Consider the following 18,460-nt stretch of genomic DNA (forward strand, 5'->3'; position numbering starts at 1 on the left):
CCTCTTCCCCCTTGTCTTTGTGTGTGATTGTTTATTGTGGAGGTTAATATAGCTCGGTGGAGCTACTTTGCATTGTGTATCGCCGGGACATTCTCCCGTGTGCCTTGTTGTTTTCCAGTGCACGTATTTCCACACTGGAGTGTTTTACGCATTGTTGCGTACCGCTGTGTTACGGAATAAACCATTTATTCTGTGATTTACCCTCCTGCGCCTGACTCCTTCAGAATCACGCACCACATTAGGTCAAAACACGGATAGCCATTTCGAAGGATAGCCTGCTCTGAAATGGCCAAAATTAATGCAATTTCCTACTTAAAGTTTTCAAATAAAGCCTTAACTCTAACTAAAGCTAGGATCCTTAATTGAAACAATAACAAAGCAGTGACCCCGCCCTTGTTTCGGTAAAAAGCTGAGGGATGGGCCTGGAGAAATGTAACCACTCAAATTCATAGACAGAGCAATGGGTGCAAGGAACGACCATCCATGATATCAAAATTACAGTTTTAACCATGTTTTGTTGCTATACATTGTTTGTTTACATTAACACTGTTTACAAACATTGGGGTAAAACAAGTTCATATTTTGGGTTTTGATGGGGTACGACAGTTGAAATAAACTCATGAGGCATATGTAAGTCATATTCTTCAAGAATCAATGGGTATATATAATTAATTTATAAGGCCAAAAATGGATGTAGCAACTAATGATTCTAGCTTTAAAGGGAAAATCCACTCCAAATCTATATTTTGATATTTTTTTAATTAGTCCACTGTTAATACAGTCCCAAAATGTTTTGCATTTCAACAGTCAAGTTTTCAATAATAATAATAATAATAATATGCCATTTAGCAGACGCTTTTATCCAAAGCGACTTACAGTCATGCGTGCATACATTATTTGTGTATGGGTGGTCCCGGGGATCGAACCCACTACCTTGGCGTTACAAGCGCCGTGCTCTACCACGGACGTTCATAAAGCAAAGTGTCACCAGCCACATCAACATGATGATACAAAATTGTGAACGTGGTTTCATTTGGAAATGACTAACTTTTTGGGGGCCATGCTCAGGTTGACTTTTCCATGGAATTGCCCAGATACTGTTATGATTAGTGTAGTCAGTGTGGACTTGTTTTCTTTCCCTCCATTAGCTTAATTCAACAGGCTGAAAGGATGCCATCTATGATCTCTCTGTGATAAACTTGCTGGTAACCATCCTTGTCCAATTGTTGCTGGATCTTTAATCCAGCCTTCAGGTCCCTTTAAATACAGTGTCTCTGTAATAGGATTGCTGATGTTAACCCTCATGACAATACTGCCAGCTGTCACACTCTCACAGACCCCCGGCGGCGTCATGAGCTGGGGAGGGGCTGGACGGGCTGGGCACGGTGTGGGGATGGAGGGATGGAGGGGAGGGCTGGAACTCTGATGATGGGAGGAGAAAAGAGGGAGTGGATGCAGGCATGGGAGGCAGAGAGGGATGGATGGATGGGAGGGCTGGGCTGGGAATAGAGGGATGGAGGGGAGGGGAGGGCTGGGCTGGGGATAGAGGGATGGAGGGGAGGGCTGGGTCTCTTGATGGATGGGTGGGGCAGAGCAGAAAGGGGATGGATGGAAGGGAGGGTTGGGTATGACGGGATGGGTGGAAGAGAAAGGGAGGGGATGCCTGGAAAGTGTGTTGATCTCTTTAGTCCAGCACAGATCACCAGGCAGAGAGGAGAGAGGGGCGCCCATTCGGACGGTCCAAAAGTGTCTTTAAACCTGGAGCGTGAAAGGAGATCAAGAATTGCCCGTCTCATCTGTTCCCATTATTCTTTTCTATCCTCTTCTCTCTCCTTCATCAGTGCTTCTATATGGGTTGCTGCTGATACAGCGTGGACTGGGACAGACTAGGGATTCGTGATGGTTGTGGCTCTGGATGCAGTGTGGGTGAGGGTGAAGGGGGTGTGCAAACAGAATGGACTCCTCATCCTGTCCGTGTTGGCTGTGGTCATAGGATGCCTGCTGGGCTTCTTCCTACGGACTAAAAGGCTCACAGAGCAGGTCAGTAACCAGCCTCATTCCTACACACCCCCAACTCCCCTATGTGATTCCTTGGTTGTATTCCATCAGCCACACACCTCCCTCTGTCATCCCCTGGTTCAATGAGTGATGGTCTACCTATAAACCCCTTCCTACACCCTACTTATAAACCCCTTCCTACACCCTACTTATAAACCCCTTCCTACACCCTACTTATAAACCCCTTCCTATACCCTACTTATAAACCCCTTCCTACACCCTACTTATAAACCCCTTCCTACACCCTACTTATAAACCCCTTCCTATACCCTACTTATAAACCCCTTCCTACACCCTACTTATAAACCCCTTCCTACACCCTACTTATAAACCCCTTCCTACACCCTACTTATAAACCCCTTCCTACACCCTACTTATAAACCCCTTCCTACACCCTACCTATAAACCCCTTCCTACACCCTACTTATAAACCCCTTCCTACACCCTACTTATAAACCCCTTCCTATACCCTACTTATAAACCCCTTCCTACACCCTACTTATAAACCCCTTCCTACACCCTACCTATAAACCCCTTCCTACACCCTACTTATAAACCCCTTCATATACCCTACTTATAAACCCCTTCCTACACCCTACTTATAAACCCCTTCCTACACCCTACCTATAAACCCCTTCCTACACCCTACCTATAAACCCCTTCCTACACCCTACCTATAAACCCCTTCCTACACCCTACTTATAAACCCCTTCCTACACCCTACCTATAAACCCCTTCCTACACCCTACTTATAAACCCCTTCCTACACCCTACCTATAAACCCCTTCCTACACCCTACTTATAAACCCCTTCCTATACCCTACCTACTAACCCCTTCCTACACCCTACTTATAAACCCCTTCCTACACCCTACTTATAAACCCCTTCCTACACCCTACTTATAAACCCCTTCCTATACCCTACCTACTAACCCTTTCCTATACCCTACCTACTAACCCCTTCCTATACCCTACCTACTAACCCCTTCCTATACCCTACCTATGAACCTGTGGAAGTAATACTAAACCGGGCAACTCCACACTCCCCCCTGTGTGATGCCATGGTCCAACATGTTCTGTTATCTACAGTATAAAACCTATACCCTACCCTTCCCACAAACTTGTCAACATACACCCAAATCACTGGTCCAAAATGCCAAAATACTATTTGTTGTGTCTCACCTCCTAACTTTGTGTGGTTGTGTTCCTCTATCCCAAAATAAGGTCCTATCTATGTAGACTCCCATCATTCCCCACCCTGGCCGCTATGTGCAAGAAGAGATCCACTGAATGTGTTAAAAAAGAAAGAGTGCTATGTCAATTGTAATGTATTGTAGTAAGCATCACGTGGCAGCTCAATAGCTTCATAGTACGACAAGGTGTAGGGTGAGGAGTGGGTTGCCAAATCCTGGTCTAATTTACATGTGCAGCTTTATTGAAACACCTACTCTGACCTTTGATAAGCTGACTGGATCACTGAAACCAACCCACCCATAATATTAACCTTTATTTATCCAGGCTAGTCAGATTGAGAGTTCTCTTTTTCTACTGAGAATCTCTTTTTCAAGAGAGACCTGGTCCAATATTAGTCGGTATAAAAATCCGGAGGTGGCCTTCTGTGCACTATTGTCTCCTGACAGAACTGTACGTTACATCTCAAAGCAGATGCCAGAGTGACATTTGCCCCCCCTGATCACAGCTTCCCCATGGAGAAGGTCCAGGTCCCATACGCATGAGGGCCGGCGCTTTCTCTCCCACATCAGTGTTTATATCCCTCACCCCCTGTGAGTAAAGCTATATTATATTCTGGAATAGGGCCTAAATATAGCAGGCTAGTCCTTCACTCTGACAATTGAGGATTATCATCCAATCAAACAAATGCTTTCCTACTCTCCCTCCATCATAACTACAATAGCCAAAAGTACCTTTTCTTTATTTATTTAACCTTTATTTATCCAGGCGAGTCAATAAAGAACAAATTCGTATTTACAATTAAGGCCTGAAAACCTCTTAGCCCCTACATATTGAAAGACACTTTAGAGATTGCTGGAGGCCTCTGACTGTGATGTCTGATAAATAAGAACGGGCTTTAGTAATTTTGTTGGTTGAGTTGAGTTAAGGGCTAAGGGCTGTTATTCCTGTTTTGATTCTGAAAGTAGCTAGCTACCTACGGTTATTATGTGTAATCAGTGGACTATACATGTCTCTATCTGCAATGTACATTAGCCAAAAGTGCCCCTCCATATTGAAAGACATGTTGGCAATATAGAGTGAAGAAGGCCTCTGTGATGTCTGATAAATTACAGTGGGTTTTAGGCTGGTAATGTTGGTTGACTTGAGTTGAGGGCTGGGAGCTGTATCTATTGGTTTTGAAGGAAGATACCTAGATATAATTATTATGTGTAATCAGTGTTTTTTACAGTGTCTCTAGCTGTACATCTTTGACATGTTGGAGATAGATGAAGGCCCCTGAGGTGTCAAGTAAATTAAAGTGGGCTTTTAGTCCTTTTGGTTGTTGAGTTGGTGGTGGGGGAGATACAGTGACATGACTGTGAACAGGTTAGATGGGTTGAGTGGGCTGTACTTATGAAGAAGAAGGGGAATGAGAGGGACAGGCTAACATGTAACTGTAAAGAGGTTAAATGGGCCCTGTCATTAGAGGGATGAAGAAATTAGAGTGGGCTTTGATTTAGTCATGCTGGTGGTTTATTTATTATAGAGTATGAGGGCTGGAGGTGTGCCAAATCCTCTTCAACTTGCAGTGAAGGTTACACAGTCCCACATCGCAAAGAGAAAAGGAGAGAAAGAGAGAAAGAAAGAAAGAAGAAAGAAAGAAAGAAAGAAAGAAAGAAAGAAAGAAAGAAAGAAAGAAAGAAAGAAAGAAAGAAAGAAAGAAAGAAAGAAAGAAAGAAAAGAAAGAAAGAAGAAAGAAAGAAGAAAGAAAGAAAGAAAGAAAGAAAGAAAGAAAGAAAGAAAGAAAGAAAGAAAGAAAGAAAGAAAGAAAAGAAAGAAAGAAAGAAAGAAAGAAAGAGGATTAAAAAGAGAATGAGAGAGAGAAAGTGGAAGAGACTCAATATACTGTTGAGTCTGAGTCTAAATTGACTGCTTGGTTGATTATTATTCTGCCATTCTGTGTTGATGAAGATCACTTAGAGCCTGCTACATTGGCATTAGTGTCTTCACTGCACATCCAGAGGTAGAGTAATATATCAATATGATCCTATTCATATTCTCTCCAATAGCCCACACTTCTCACAGCTCAGTGGCTTAAGGACCCTGGCTGTGTTACCTGAAGGTTAGTGCTACCAGGGATCCTTGGGACATCCATACCCTAAAACCTAACCTTAACCCCTACCCTTACCTTAATCTTAACCATAACCATAACCCTTACCTGAACCCTAACCTCAACCATTTTAAATGTCAACTTCAATGGGGTATGGGCGTCCCAAGGAGCCGGGTAGCAAGGACTGTTACCTGAATGCCCAGCCTCCACTTGACCAAAATATAAATGAAGAGAGATTACAAAATAACCCTATTGAACCATGCACATTGTTTTTAATCAGTATCTGATTCAGTATCTGATTAAAAAACGTGTCTGTTCACCCACCTTGTGTTGCTGCAGGTGCTTTGAGCTAATCCCCTGGTTCAACGAGTGAGGATCTACCTATAAACATTTTCCTTTTCCTCCAAGTAACACTTTGGTTCTTGAAAGTCTAATATCTTTAAAACTTGACTGCTGACATGCAAAAAATCGTGGGACTGTATCAACAGTGAACTAATGAAAAAAAAAATACCAAAAGATTTTAACTGTTGTCATCATTCTTGTTATTTAGACATGACCAATCATTTCTGCCTAATCATAGCACATTCTTGTGACAGTGACCAATAATTTCTGTCGCATCAGCATCCCATAATTCTGACTGATTCACTTAGAAGTGATAAAAAAAACATTTGTATTGTCACACACACCAGATAGGTGCAGTGAAATATGTTATTTCACAGGGTCAGCCATCATAGTACAGAGCACCTGGAGCAAATTAGGGTTAAGAGCCTTTCTCAAGGGCATATCGACAGATGTTTCACCTCGTCGGCTAGGGTATTCCAACCAGTGACCTTTCGGTTACTGATTGGTACTCTACTCAAGGCTGTAACCGCTAGGCTACCCGGTGCCCCTACTGCACTCCCTCTTAAGTACACTCTTAGAAAAAAAGGTTCCAAAAGGGTTCTTCGGCTGTCGCCATAGGACAACACTTTTTGGTTCCAGGTAGAACCCTTTTGGCTTCCATGTAGATCCCTCTGTGGAAAGGGTTCTACATGGAACCAAAAATAGTTATTCAAAGGGTTCTCCTATGGGGACAGTCGAGTGTAGTTAAACTAAAGCAGGACACTTCCTAAAGCACTCACTCTATAGCAGTAATTCTCAACAAAGGACCCCTTACAGTGCATTCGGAAAGTATTCAGACCCCTTTACTTTTTCCACATTTTGTTACGTTACAGCCGTCTTCTAAAATTGATGAAATTGTTTTTTTCCCTTATCAATCTGCACACAAATACCCCATGATAACAAAGCAAAAACAGGTTTTTAGAAATTTTACTCAGTACTTTGTTGAAGCACCTTTCGCAGCGATTACAGCCTTGAGTCTTCTTGGGTTTGACGCTACAAGCTTGGCACACCAGTATTTGGGGAGTTTCTCCCATTCTTCTCTGCAGATCCTCTCAAGCTCTGTCAGGTTGGATGGGGAGCGTCGCTGCACAGCTATTTTCAGATCACTCCAGAGATGTTAGATCGGGTTCAAGTCCGGGCTTTGGCTGGGCCACTCAAGGACATCCAGAGACTTGTCCCGAAGCTACTCCTGCGTTGTCTTGGCTGTGTGCTTAGGGTCGTTGTCCTGTTGGAAGGTGAACCTTCGCCCCAGTCTGAGGTCCTGAGCGCTCTGGAGCAGGTTTTCATCAAGGATCTCTCTGTACTTTGCTCTGTTCATCTTTCCCTCTCCTGGCTAGTCTTCCAGTCCCTGCTGCTGAAAAACATCCCCACAGCATGATGCTGACACCAACATGCTTCACCGTAGGGATGGTGCAAGGTTTCCTCCAGACGTGACACTTGGCATTCAGGCCAAAGAGTTCAATCTTGTTTCTCATGGTCTGAGTCCTTTAGGTGCCTTTTGGCAAACTCTAAGCGGGCTGTCATGTGCCTTTTACTGAGGAGTGGCTTCCGTCTGGCCACTCTACCATAAATGCCTGATTGGTGGTGTCCTGCAGAGATGGTTGTCCTTCTGGGAGGTTCTCCCATCTCCACAGAGGAACTCTGGAGTGCTGTAAGAGTGATCATTGCCTTCTTGGACACCTCCCTGAACAAGGCCCTTCTCCCCCGATTGCTCAGTTTGGCCGGGAGGCCAGCTCTAGGAAGAATCTTGGTGGTCCCAAACGTCTTCTATTTAAGAATGATGCAGTCCACTGTGTTCTTGGGGACCTTCAATGCTGCAGACATTTTTTGGTACCCTTCCCCATCCTGTCTCGGTGCTCTATGGACAATTCCTTTGACTTCATGGCATTTCTAAAAACCTGTTTTTGCTTTGTCATTATGGGGTATTGTGTGTAGATGATGAGGATTTTTTATTTATTTAATCCATTTTAGAATACGGCTGTAACAGAACAAAATGTGGAAAAAGTCAAGGGGTCTGAATACTTTCCGAATGCACTGTATGCGCAACGGACCATTAAGCCAATGTTGTTTTTTGTGTACACCCTGTGGATACCCGAGGTTTAGACATTACTCTTAGAAAAAAAGGGTTCCTCGTTTATCCCCATAGGAGAACCATTTTTTGTCCCAGGTAGAACCCTTTGGTGGTGAAAAAAGATCTACTTAGAACCTTTTACTGGTGAAATGGTTCCACGTAGAACCTTGTATTAGTGAACCAAAAATAGTTATTTTCAGAGAAGAACCTTTTATGGTTCTAGGTAGCACCTTCTTTTCTAAGAGTGCATAGCTAGTATATAATATTTAGAGCCATGCATCAGGATCCCCACCTGGCAAGAGTTTAAATAGTTTTTTTTTAAATGACCAAGGCAAAGCGTCTAGGCCCTTTACCTTAGTTGCACTGTTGACAGGTGGGAATTCCGAATAGTGATCTTAGACGTGATGATGGGCGCAGTGGGAGAAATGGTAGAGGAGGGAAGAGGAGGGATTGGGCAGGCAGACAGCAGACTTGGCTCAGACCAAGTTTGTCTGGATATTTAGACCAGGGGAACCAACAGGTGCTGCTGCTGCTGCTCAGTCTGTCCAATCCTATCAGGCAGGGTGGCCTGAGGTATAGAGGGAGGGCACATGAGGTCAGTGGAATGAGCTGGGGGTTTTCATACAGTAGCTATATCTGGGATGAATGTGACCATAACACAAATACTTACCCTCTTAATCCCATGGGGGACATAAGGCCGACCATAACATAATTACTTAATTGTGCTCAAGCTTTCCTCTACTATACACCCTTCTCAATTCCATGTAGAACCCTTTTTGGTTCCATGTACTGTAGAACCCTTTCCACAGAGGAGCTCAAAAGGATTCTCCAAAGGGTTCTCCTATAGGGACAGCTGAAGAACCCTTTAAGGACTCAAGAGTGTTCAAATGGAGAAGTGATCGTTGCAATTGCATCAGAGTCAGTATGGGAGGAATGCACTGCCACTCACCGAGACACAGGGTCAGCAGTTTGGGACCATAGTTATGGAACTCTTATTAATAGACAAGAATCTTGCATAACCTACCATTACAATCATGGCCAACCTCTTTAGCAGTGTACTTTCATGAACGGCAAAGTGAATGACTATTTGGTAACACTTAACTTGACACCCAGCATCATAACATGTTATGACAAGGTCATAACCATGCCATAATATGTCATAACAGCTGACATAACCTCTCATAATATGGTCATAACACTGTCATGACTCATATATTTAGACCTGTTGTGACATATATTGCATTATTTTATGGCTGGTTATGACACCTATATAAGAGTGTAAAAACCCACAAAACATTCCATTACACCATAGCCTACTTGTCAACAGTATGTTTATGTTATATAACATTTTCTGAAATGTACCATTAAAATTATGTCAAACATGCACCTAACCCAATGCTCTGTTGCTGATGACTGGGATGAATCCAGGACCAGATTTCAGGAGCAAGACACACTCTTTCTGACTGATGACTTACATAAGGGCCTGTACGTGATACGGCTATCTGGCTTATATGATTATGATGGTCATAATGCTTCTTGACAGTGTCATAAAGTGTATTTTCTTAGTCCAAGTAAAGTGACACAGGATGGTCATAATGCTTCTTGACAGTGTCATAAAGTGAATTTTCTTAGTCCAAGTAAAGTGACACAGGATGGTCATAATGCTTCTTGACAGTGTCATAAAGTGTATTTTCTTAGTCCAAGTAAAGTGACACAGGATGGTCATAATGCTTCTTGACAGTGTCATAAAGTGAATTTTCTTAGTCCAAGTAAAGTGATACAGGATGGTCATAATGCTTCTTGACAGTGTCATAAAGTGTATTTTCTTAGTCCAAGTAAAGTGACACAGGATGGTCATAATGCTTTATGACAACGTCATAAAGTGTATTTGCTGCAAGTTATTTAAAATATGATGGAAAAAAACATGACTGTAAAGAATTCATTACAACAAGAACAAAGGACTTAAGAAACAAACTTTCAAACGAAAGGAAACTTCTTGGCAGGCAAAAAAAACATTTGAATAAATGTGGGTTTTGACACTCTTATGTAGGTGTCATAAGCAGCCATAAAATATAGCAATATATGTCACAAATATATGGGTCATGACAGCGTTATGACCATATTATGACAGGTTATGACAAGTTATGCCAGTTGTTATGACGTATTATGACATGGTTATGACCATGCTGGGTGTCAAGTAAAGTGTTACCGACTGGACCATGCGGTAATGGCTATGTGCTTGCCAATGAATAGTGGCAGACTAGCAGGCGGTGCCAAAAACTGTGTTTAGGGGTAGTTTAAGATAAGGAGAGGAACATATTTAGTGGTCTATTGAAGTTTGTTCTTTTTTCAAACCTGACTGGCTTGGGTTTGAAAGCTGCTTCGGGGCTAAACAAGTCACATTTATTTTTGTCCTTGAGTATCTGCCCTCACAACAGGTACAGGCGTATGGACTGAAAGTCTCTGCTGGTTGTTAGTTGTCCTTGAGGGTTTATTGATAGAACAAGATAATGTACTGTAGTTTTTGTATTTTACCTTTATTTAACTAGGCAAGTCAGTTAAGAACAAATTCTTATTTGACAGCTTACCCCGGCCAAACCTGGACGATGCTGGGCCAATTGTGCGCTGCACTATGGGACTCCCAATCACTGCCAGATTGTAATACAGCCTGGAATCAAACCAGGGTCTGTAGTGACGCCTCTAGCACTGAGATGAAGTGCCTTACACCGCTGCGCCACTCAGGAGCCCAGTAATGACTGGAGTAGAGTAGCAGGGTTTACAGAGGTCTCCTTAATACCATTATCATAGATCCGACTCCCAGATGTTGTACTTCTCTCTTCTCTCTTTTCTCTTCTTTATAGTCTAAAATGGCATCAAAGTTCATTTCATAGGTGGAGAGAGGTGGAGAGAGTCTAAATAACTTTGTGTAAAAGCATGGACTCAAAGTCAGAATTCAACATGGTGTAGATTTAGCAATCAGCAATATACAGTGGGGAGAACAAGTATTTGATACACTGCCGATTTTGCAGGTTTTCCTACTTACAAAGCATGTAGAGGTCTGTAATTTTTATCATAGGTACACTTCAACTGTGAGAGACGGAATATAAAACAAAAATCCAGAAAATCACATTGTATGATTTTTAAGTAATTAATTTGCATTATATTGCATGACATAAGTATTTGATCACCTACCAACCAGTAAGAATTCCGGCTCTCACAGACCTGTTAGTTTTTCTTTAAGAAGCCCTCCTGTTCTCCACTCATTACCTGTATTAACTGCACCTGTTTGAACTCGTTACCTGTATAAAAGACACCTGTCCACACACTCAATCAAACAGACTCCAACCTCTCCACAATGGCCAAGACCAGAGAGCTGTGTAAGGACATCAGGGATAAAATTGTAGACCTGCACAAGGCTGGGAGGACAATAGGCAAGCAGCTTGGTGAGAAGGCAACAACTGTTGGCGCAATTATTAGAAAATGGAAGAAGTTCAAGATGACGGTCAATCACCCTCGGTCTGGGGCTCCATGCAAGATCTCACCTCGTGGGGCATCAATGCTCATGAGGAAGGTGAGGGATCAGCCCAGAACTACACGGCAGGACCTGGTCAATGACCTGAAGAGAGCTGGGACCACAGTCTCAAAGAAAACCATTAGTAACACACTATGCCGTCATGGATTAAAATCCTGCAGCGCACGCAAGGTCCCCCTGCTCAAGCCAGCGCATGTCCAGGCCCGTCTGAAGTTTGCCAATGACCATCTGGATGATCCAGAGGAGGAATGGGAGAAGGTCATGTGGTCTGATGAGACGAAAATATAGCTTTTTGGTCTAAACTCCACTCGCCGTGTTTGGAGGAAGAAGAAGGATGAGTACAACCCCAAGAACACCATCCCAACCGTGAAGCATGGAGGTGGAAACATCATTCTTTGGGGATGCTTTTCTGCAAAGGGGACAGGACAACTGCACCGTATTGAGGGGAGGATGGATGGGGCCATGTATCGCGAGATCTTGGCCAACAACCTCCTTCCCTCAGTAAGAGCATTGAAGATGGGTCGTGGTTGGGTCTTCAAGCATGATAACGACCCGAAACACACAGCTAGGGCAACTAAGGAGTGGCTCCGTAAGAAGCATCTCAAGGTCCTAGAGTGGCCTAGCCAGTCTCCAGACCTGAACCCAATAGAAAATCTTTGGAGGGAGCTGAAAGTCCGTATCGCCCAGCGACAGCCCCGAAACCTGAAGGATCTGGAGAAGGTCTGTATGGAGGAGTGGGCCAAAATCCCTGCTGCAGTGTGTGCAAACCTGGTCAAGACCTACAGGAAACGTATGATCTCTGTAATTGCAAACAAAGGTTTCTGTACCAAATATTAAGTTCTGCTTTTCTGATGTATCAAATACTTATGTCATGCAATAAAATGACAATTAATTACTTAAAAATCATACAATGTCATTTTCTGGATTTTTGTTTTAGATTCCGTCTCTCACAGTTGAAGTGTACCTATGATAGAAATTACAGACCTCTACATGCTTTGTAAGTAGGAAAACCTGCAAAATCGGCAGTGTATCAAATACTTGGCTCCGTAAGAAGCATCTCAAGGTCCTAGAGTGGCCTAGCCAGTCTCCAGACCTGAACCCAATAGAAAATCTTTGGAGGGAGCTGAAAGTCCGTATTGCCCAGCGACAGCCCCGAAACCTGAAGGATCTGGAGAAGGTCTGTATGGAGGAGTGGGCCAAAATCCCTGCTGCAGTGTGTGCAAACCTGGTCAAGACCTACAGGAAACGTATGATCTCTGTAATTGCAAACAAAGGTTTCTGTACCAAATATTAAGTTCTGCTTTTCTGATGTATCAAATACTTATGTCATGCAATAAAATGACAATTAATTACTTAAAAATCATACAATGTCATTTTCAGGATTTTTGTTTTAGATTCCGTCTCTCACAGTTGAAGTGTACCTATGATAGAAATTACAGACCTCTACATGCTTTGTAAGTAGGAAAACCTGCAAAATCGGCAGTGTATCAAATACTTGTTCTCCCCACTGTAGCATGGCATAAAATATTTCCATAATATGAGAATTTACTGTAGAGTAAGGAAGCTTAATAGTCATGACACATCACATTTGTCAGACTTCAGCCAAGAACAGAGTGAAATACAACATAAATATGTTTAGCATCTAGCGTGCAGTGCACACTGATCCGTAAGCAGAACTGTGTTCAATAACACACTGCTTAGCCATCACACGCTCTCCTCTCCACACTGCGTCTACAGGGCTCCCACAATGGTTTCACAGTCTACACAAATGGAGCTACGGAGCTCAGTTTGCGTCGCGTTCCAAAAATTCAGCCACACAAAAATACGTAGAACTCCGTCAGATCCGTTGCGGATCCGTGGCATAGACTGTGTAGAGCCTTTAAGGCACATACTGTAGATAATCCCTTTCTATAGGGTTTCAGCATCATTTGTAAACAGGCCAGAAGCTGTGCTCAGAATCAGAACACAAACATGAAAGTTGTACACTCTTCTCCTCTTGCCTTGCAGTGTTAAGTAATAGGTATTTGGAATCTGGAATAGGAATCAGAACTAACATGATGCACACATTCAGCAAGAAGTAAGTTCAGTAAGTTCAAATAAGGCAGATGTATTTGGAAATGAATTCCTTCAACAGATTCTTCCAGTGTTAGAGAGGGATCTGTGAGCTACATACCACTGGCAGAGGACAAAACAGACAAAGAAGGAGGCTAAAACGGTGATGATGACATGTTAATGCAATAATTCATGTCAACAATCTGAGTACAACAGTCAATGGCAAAGCTTACGTACTGACTTCTGTCTCCTTGTAAACGACAGTAGCAAATACGCTTTTCATTGTTATTTTGTCACGAATGTCATCAAAGTAACACAATGGCAAAACACAGTGCCTACAGTAACCACGTTTCCATCCACAGTTTTTATGTGAGTAAAGTCATACCACATAAAAAAAGAAAAAATCATGACAGCTGTGATGGAAACAGGAAGTTTCAGTACAATTTTATAAATGCTGACAGATAATTTGTTCGTTCGACATGGTGGGAACTTTTTGCGTCTATAAAATTCATTATGTGAGAAATGGTGGTGGAAATGCCATTATGTGCAAATATTGATATAATAACCATCATATCGAAGTGAAGTTGGAGTCACACGATGATTAAGTGTTTGGTCCTCCTACTACGACTGGGGAAACCATGCAGTTTATTAGGCTACAGATTAAAGAACTGATGATGGTCCTTTCCAATAAATATCGATTGTCTTATTCTGGTGACATGATGATCGATGCTTGACTGCCATTTGACAGATAAACATATTCTCCATAATAATCTCATCATGTAGACTAGCCTACCCACACAGTCTACCCGCACTGTATCTGCGAGCTGTTGACTCGAGCGCACGTGCCAAGTCCAGAGTATTTGCTATTTAACACAAAAGTTTTTGTGACAAAACAAAACATTTCGGTACATGAAAACATAAGCGAAAAAGTACATTTTGTGTGCACTACGTCATCACACACTGATTTGGGTGGAAACACACCACTTGTGGGAAAATGAGCATATTTTCTTTATGTGGATTTTAGAATATTCGCATGAAAATCTGTCACTAATTGGATGGAAACCTAGCTAATGTACAGTATGTCATATGAGACGGAAAAAAAGTGCATTGTATAAAAAAAGCATAAAATGTATAAAATAATCCATATCTACACTATGGGCTCGTTGCTGTTTTGAAGAGTTGGAGGATTTTACAACCACACAGTAAAAGCTGTACCTCCAGTCCAAACAGTTGATTACTGATTGTTCACTGCAGAGCTTTACAGATGACCTAACACAGGACTGGGTGCCAGGGTTTCTGTTCAGCCCACTTGTCAGTGTATTACCAAAAAGGCAATGATGAATGTTGCTGTATACAGTCAGGTACCCACAGATGAACGGTTGGTGTACTGAATCAACAAGCTCTCACAGTCTCACGTCAGAATTAGACGTTCATCCATTGTTTCTCAAACGTCAAATTTCGAAGTTGTTCCAAACATCACATTTCAAAGTGTTTAAGGTTCAATTCAGGCATTAACTCCACATTTTTAAGGTTAGGGTTAAGTTTAGGATTTAACTCCGAAATCTTAAGGTTAGGCATTAACTCCAAATGGTTGAGGTAAGGGTTAAGGTTTGGGGTAGGCTTAAAACAAACATTTCAAAAACAACTTTCCATTGCTGGAATCGAACATGCAACCTTTGGCACCAGAGGCAGATGTTTCACTAGCAACAAAAACCTCTAAAACAACTTTCTATCATTGGATTCGAACTTAAAACCTTTGGCACCAGAGGCAGATGTTTCCCTAGCAACGAAAACCTCTAAAACAACTTTATATCGTTGGATTCGAACTTGCAACCTTTGGCACTAAAAATCTCAAAAACAACTTTCTATCACTGGATTTGAACTTGCAACCTTTGGCACCAGAGGCAGATGTTTCCCTATCAACAAAACCTCTAAAACAACTTTCAATCTTTGGATTCGAACTTGCAACCTTTGGCACTAAAAATAAAAAAAACAACTTTCTATTGGTGGATTCAAACTTGCAACCATTCGCAACCTGCTTAACAGTAGCAGCACTCACTGTTGCCCCTAGTGGCCAGTTTCCACGTCATCTCCCAACGTCCTCAGACATGGATGAACATGGAATACACACTGACTTGTATCAGGGGTGACCTGGCTGGAATCCAAGAGGTGTGGATGCCCTGGGAAGCGGTGTCAGTGGGTTAGTGATGTTGTTTTTCAAAGCCTTTCTGGCTCTCCTTGTTGTGTCACTTGGCTGTTAAAAAACGAGTCCCTCTTGACTGGACCTTTGGCAACAGCTGCAGCATCTGCCCCTCGTGCCACACACACTCACACACACACTTATGCAAACCCACACACACACAGATACACACACAAGTGTGCGTCACACACAACACCCTCACAAACACAAACACACGACACACAGAAACACACACAACACATACACACGTATACACACAAATAAACACCCTCTCAGATACACATCCGCCGGCCATACGCAAGTGCTGATCCTGCTCTTAAACTGCAAACTAAGCTCTCTCGGCCTAATGCAGAGCAGAAAAGCTCTTTAGCTGTCATTATCATGTACCATCCTCTCCAGCTCTCTCTTCCACTCCTAATTTATATCTGTCTCTTTCCTCCACTTTCCCTATAGACAATATTCTTTCACCTTTATCTAGGTCTGTCTTCCTTTCGCTCTCTTTCTCCATCACTTGTCCCTGCTCTATCCTTTCACTCTGCCTCCATCCTCCACCTCGTCAGTCTCTCACTCTGCCTCTATCCACCTCTTCCTTCTCTCACCCTGCCTCTATCCACCTCTCTGTCTCACAAACAGTCTCTATTCCATGTCTCTCTCTCTCACTCTGCCTCCATCCACCTCCCTGTCTCCTTACCCTGCTTCTATCCACTCCTCTCACTCTCTAGCCTCTCTCTCCTCTCCTCTCTCCTCTCTCTCTCTCTCTCTCTCTCTCTCTCTCTCATCTCTCCTCTCTCTCTCGTCTCTCACTCTTCCTCTGTCTCTCTCTCTCTCACTCTTGCTTTATCACTCCCCTCTCTTTCTCCTCACGCTAGCCTCTATCCACCTCCCCTGTGCTCTCACTCTGCCTTTATCACCACCCTCTCTCTGTCACTCTGCCTCTATCAACCTGTCTGTCTCTCACTCTGCCTCTATCAAACTCTCAGTCTCTAACTCTGCCTCCATCCACCTCTCTGTCCTCTCCCTCGCCTCTACCACCTCTCTGCTCTCTCTCTACCACTCCACTCTGCCTCTATCCACCTCTCTCTGTCTGCTCACTCTGCCTCTCTCAACCTCTCTGTCTCACTCTGCTCTATCCACCTCTATGTCTCTCAACTCTGCCTCTATCCACATATCTCTCTCCTCACTCTGCCTCTATCCACCTCTCTGTCCCTCATTCTGCCTCTATCCACCTCTTTGCCTCTCATTCTGTATTTATCCACTCTCCTGTCTCTCACTCAGCTCTAACCACCACTCTGTCCTCTCACTCTGCTTCTATCCAGCTATCTGTCTCTCACTCTGCTGTTTCCACCCTTCTGTCTCTCACTCTGCCTCTATCCACCACTCTGCCTCTCAACTCTTCTCATCCGCCTCTCTGTCCTCTCACTCTTCTTCTATCCGCCTCTCTGTCTCCTCACTCTGTCTCTATCCATCCTCTCTGTCTCTCACTCTGCCTTTATCCACCTTTCTATCTCTCACTTTGTCTCTATCCACTTCTCCGTCTCTCCTTGCCTCTATCCACCTCTCTGTCTAACTCTGCCTCTATCCACCTCTCTGTCACTCTCTGCCTCTATCCATCTCTCTGTCTTTCACTCTGCCTCTATCCACCTCTCTGTCTCTCACTATGCCTCAATCCACCTCTCTATCTGTCTCCCTCTATCACTCTCCTCTCTCTTAATCTGCCTCTATCCACCTCTTTGTCTCTCACTCTGCATCAATCTACTTCTCGCTCTCTAACTCTGCCTCTATCCACCTCTCTGTCTCTCACTCTGCCCTATCCACTCTCCTCACTCCTCTCACCTGCCTCTATCCACCTCTTTGCCTCTCATTCTGTATTTATCCACCTCTCTGTCTCTCACTCAGCTCTAACCACCACTCTGTCTCTCACTCTGCTTCTATCCAGCTATCTGTCTCTCACTCTGCCTGTTTCCACCCTCTGTCTCTCACTCTGCCTCTATCCACCCACTCTGCCTCTCACTCTTCTTCTATCCGCCTCTCTGTCTCTCACTCTTCTTCTATCCGCCTCTCTGTCTCTCACTCTGTCTCTATCCACCTCTCTGTCTCTCACTCTGCTTTATCCACCTTCTATCTTCACTTTGTCTCTATCCACATTCTCCGTCTCTCCCTCTGCCTCTATCCACCACTCTGCCTCTCACTCTTCTTCTATCCGCCTCTCTGTCTCTCACTCTTCTTCTATCCGCCCTCACCTGTCTCTCACTCTGTCTCTATCCACCTCTCTGCTCTCACTCTGCTTTATCCACCTTTCTATCTCTCACTTTGTCTCTATCCACTTCTCCGTCTCTCACTCTGCCTCTACTCCACCTCTCTGTCTAACTCTGCCTCTATCCACCTCTCTGTCCACTCTCTGCCTCTATCCATCTCTCTGTCTTTCACTCTGCCTCTATCCACCTCTCTGTCTCTCACTATGCCTCAATCCACCTCTCTATCTGTCTCCCTCTATCCACCTCTCCGTCTCTTAATCTGCCTCTATCCACCTCTTTGTCTCTCACTCTGCATCAATCTACTTCTCGCTCTCTAACTCTGCCTCTATCCACCTCTCTGTCTCTCACTCTGCCTCTATCCACCTCTCTCACTCTCTCACTCTGCCTCTATCCACCTCTGTCTCTCAGTCTGTCTCAATCCACGTCTCTGTCTCTCACTCTGCCTCTATCCACATCTCCGTCTCTCACTGCCACTCTCCACCTCTCTGTTTCTCTCCAACTAGTCTGTGTTCATCCCCCTCTCATTCTAATTTTCTCTCTATCACATCCTTGCTTCTACTCTATCCTCACTGTCTCCATTTCACCTCCTTTCACCTGCTTAAACATTTATTTGATCCCCTCTCCCTCTC

General features: G+C 43.5%; 1 protein-coding gene across 1 annotated transcript in view; it reads left to right on the top strand.

The window, feature by feature from the left end:
- Nucleotides 1–1,959: 1,959 nt before the first annotated feature.
- LOC311131079 (excitatory amino acid transporter 5-like) overlaps nt 1,960–18,460 on the top strand; it is a gene marked incomplete at its 3' end in the record, with an annotated part of 74,073 nt that continues 57,572 nt past the window's right edge. The window contains exon 1 of the mRNA XM_084163894.1: nt 1,960–2,040. The remainder of the gene's footprint in view (nt 2,041–18,460) is intronic.

This window comes from Coregonus lavaretus (assembly GCF_964263955.1).
Source record: "Coregonus lavaretus genome assembly, chromosome: 6".
Taxonomy (NCBI): Eukaryota; Metazoa; Chordata; class Actinopteri; order Salmoniformes; family Salmonidae; genus Coregonus; species Coregonus lavaretus.